The sequence below is a fragment of the Fulmarus glacialis genome, unplaced genomic scaffold (assembly GCF_000690835.1).
Source record: "Fulmarus glacialis isolate BGI_N327 unplaced genomic scaffold, ASM69083v1 scaffold26230, whole genome shotgun sequence".
Lineage (NCBI taxonomy): Eukaryota > Metazoa > Chordata > Aves > Procellariiformes > Procellariidae > Fulmarus > Fulmarus glacialis.
The window spans coordinates 9,640-12,852 of NW_009186182.1; positions in this window are offsets into that span (position 1 = coordinate 9,640).

Sequence of the window (3,213 nt, forward strand, 5' to 3'; positions counted from 1 at the left end):
GTGCTGTTCCTGTGCTGCGTCTTGCACTCGGGCGTGTTTGGTACTGAAATGTGTCCCTGCGAGGTAGAGCTCACAGCACAGATGTGGGCGTTTTGAAGGACTCAGATCCCATCTATCATGACATTAATGACAGTGGACGTCCAGGAAATATCTGGGTGAGACCCCTGCTCTTGCTTCCTCAGACACGTTGCGTGTGTCCAAGGGCTGAGTGAATTTGTGGCTCCAGTGAATCCGTGTGTATTGGGCACCCAGAGCCTGTCCCTTAGGGGTTTAGGGCTTTCCCTTAATGACAGATAACTATTTTTCTTTCTTATTTTTCAGAAAATAAAATAATTAGGGCATCCACCCACCTCTTGGCTGGCATCCTGCGGTAATAGGCCAGCATGTGTTTTCTCCAGTGGAGGAAAGCAGGTCTTGTTTCGTATTTGTAAGGCAATGGTTTATAAATGAGCCTGAAAAGAAAACTGATTTCCCCGCTTATGGCAAAATTACATCAGGAAAGAGTCACATCAGAATTTCTTAAAGCTGGGCCATGAATTTGGCCTGATAATTTGATCATGTACGGTGGGAATAGTCTATCCCAGAGGTGTGCAGGTGAGAGAGCATGTTCCCTTTGTGCACATAAAACCAGACCCTCCTCCATCCTTGCCCTGTGCCTCGGCACTGGGGGTTAGAAATCCTCATGTTACAGATTTTTCTTTCCCTTCTTATCCCCCTGAGGCTGGAGATAGGAAGGGAGAGAACTTGACTTTGTGTAGTCTGAGGCCACGTGAGGCTACTGGAGCCGTGGGGACAGCCACGTCGGGGGCAGAACCGTGTCTCCGGGTTAAACTGGTTTTGTTTGGGCTGGGGACTCGGAGGAGAGCTGGCCAGACTGTCCAGTACAGTGTGACATTTAGCATGGCTGTGAGGGGATGGCACGTTTCTGACAGGCCTGTGAGGGGCAGTGGGTGAAATCCCACAGCAGAACATGACTAGAGAATAAATCCCGGAAAACAAATCCCAAGAGATCACTGGCCTGGCGAGTCAGGCTGGGAGCCCAAAAAAATCCCTCCCCGTTCTGCATGTGATATTGGTTCTGGGATTTGCTTGGAGATGGTTAGCCTTGGATTCTTAAAAAAATATAAAGGTTTGACTTCATGCCGTGCTGAAGATCCCAAGAGCTATTCACGGGTAGCTAATCTGATTTTGCACCCCGTTTTTTTAAAGGGCTGTGACAAGTTACTCTTGGCCTGCTGTGGCTGTCACTTGAGCTGACATTGCATAGGGATGCTGGCTCTCTGCTAACCTACCGACCGAGCGGAGCGTTCCTCGAAATGTGGCTGTTTCCATTTCCTTTGGGTTGCCTGGTAGGAAAGCACAATCTAGCAAATGCAATTTTTCCACTCCATTGCTTCCAAGTTCTTTCTAACATTGGGTATTGCTGCGCCTTGCGTGTCCAACAATCACAGTGTTTACAGTCAAATGATTTTGTCTTGTCTAATATCTTCTTCAGTCCCATTTCATTTCTGTTACTTCCAGAAATCCATTATAATCATTTCAAAGGTGACATTTCCATGAACTCTGTTCTTCCAGCACCTGCTGTGTTAACATCTCCCATCTTACATCTTGTGCACTTTACCATTCTTGTTATTTCAGGTGGAGCCCAGAAAGAAATCGATGAAATCAGCAATACCACTAAAAAATCCACAAGAGCGAGTAGTTTGCAATTAGCTGTTCCTTCAGATCAGGACTGAATTAATGACTCACTGTTAACAGTTTTGCTACAGGGCAAGTAGAGATGCTATTGATAACTCTGGATAAACTTTGTAGTGGAAATCAAGACTGAAATAGCAGCAAGACCAGTGTCACAGCAATGTTATCTGCAAAGAACAGATGTTATCGAGAGCCCAGTTTGTTCAGTGTGGTTGGGCTGTGTCCCTGCTGCAGTGACATTAGTTATTCAGCTTGGGGCACTAACCTTTTGTGATTGCTTTCTCACTCAATTTTTGAGGGGAGAGAAATAGTTACCTTAAGGTGGAAAGGTTTTTAGGAGGAGTGGGGCAATATGATTCAGAGTGTGTGTCCTTTAATGACCCCCTGCAAGATTTAGGGCTTCGCTCATTGTCTCCTGCAATCCAGTTGTGTGCTAAGGTTTGTTCCTAAGGCTGTGATTTTTGCTGAGGAGAGCTGAAAAATGCCTCTCGAATCTGGTGGAAAATACCATCCCTGAGACTTTGTCAGGACAATACCAGTATTCCAGATCTGTCCTGGTCAAACTGGGTTGCCTAGTCTGGCCGCAGTATTTTATACTGAATTATCACTGCTGAAATTTGCTGAAACGGCAGAGTTGGGTTGTAAAGCCCATGCCTTTTTGGGTAGACCATAACAGCAGCTCTGATGTTCTTGTTCCTAGTGCTAAGCTCAATGGGGCCTTGTGGCACGACGGCAGGGTTCTTGCGTGTTTGCATGGTGATGGTATCCGTGAAGCCCTCTCCTGAGCCACAGCCCTGCAGTTTCATGTTGTGCCAGCCCAGAACTGTGGGCTGTCCCTGCCCCAAATTGAGCGATCCTGCTTGCAGAAGATTGTCGGCATATTCTGGATTTACCAAGGAGCTGACATGTTCCTCTGGTCTGGGCTGGTGCTGTAGAGATGAAAGACAACAGGATGAAACATCAGCTTTTCCACAAAGTCCGTTGTGCAATATTGTTATTTTAAAGGCAAATCTTTTAGGCGGTTCGCAATAATACAAACCAAGGGCCAGCTTTCTTTAAATAGGGATGAAAGTGCCCAAGTCCTTTGAAACTGAGAGGAGCTAGGCACCTCCTATGTTTTTGTAAATTTGGCCTGCCTTGCGCTCCCCCCAGCACTGCTGTAGCTGATTTTGGTTGCTGTGTAGCAAGAGCTCTTGCCATCTCCCATGAGCAGGCTGCTGCTGCAGAATTTACACACCTGGTGCCAGGCTTACAGCTGCCTTTCATGTGCTGTGGTCCACGGATTAGGTCCAGGAAAGGGGTTGGCAAAGGAAAATAACTGGGAAAATACTGCAGGAGGTAGGTTCCAGGCTGCTCTGAATGGCCCTTTCATCTTTGTCTCAAAAAATCAGTAAGAGGTGCAGCTCTGTGAAAATGGCTTTGAAAGGATCACAGCCATGCTCGGGAGTGATAGAGCCATCTAACATTTTGGTTTCTTTATTGGAACTGAAACTTTTACAATGCTGCTTCTTTTTTAGG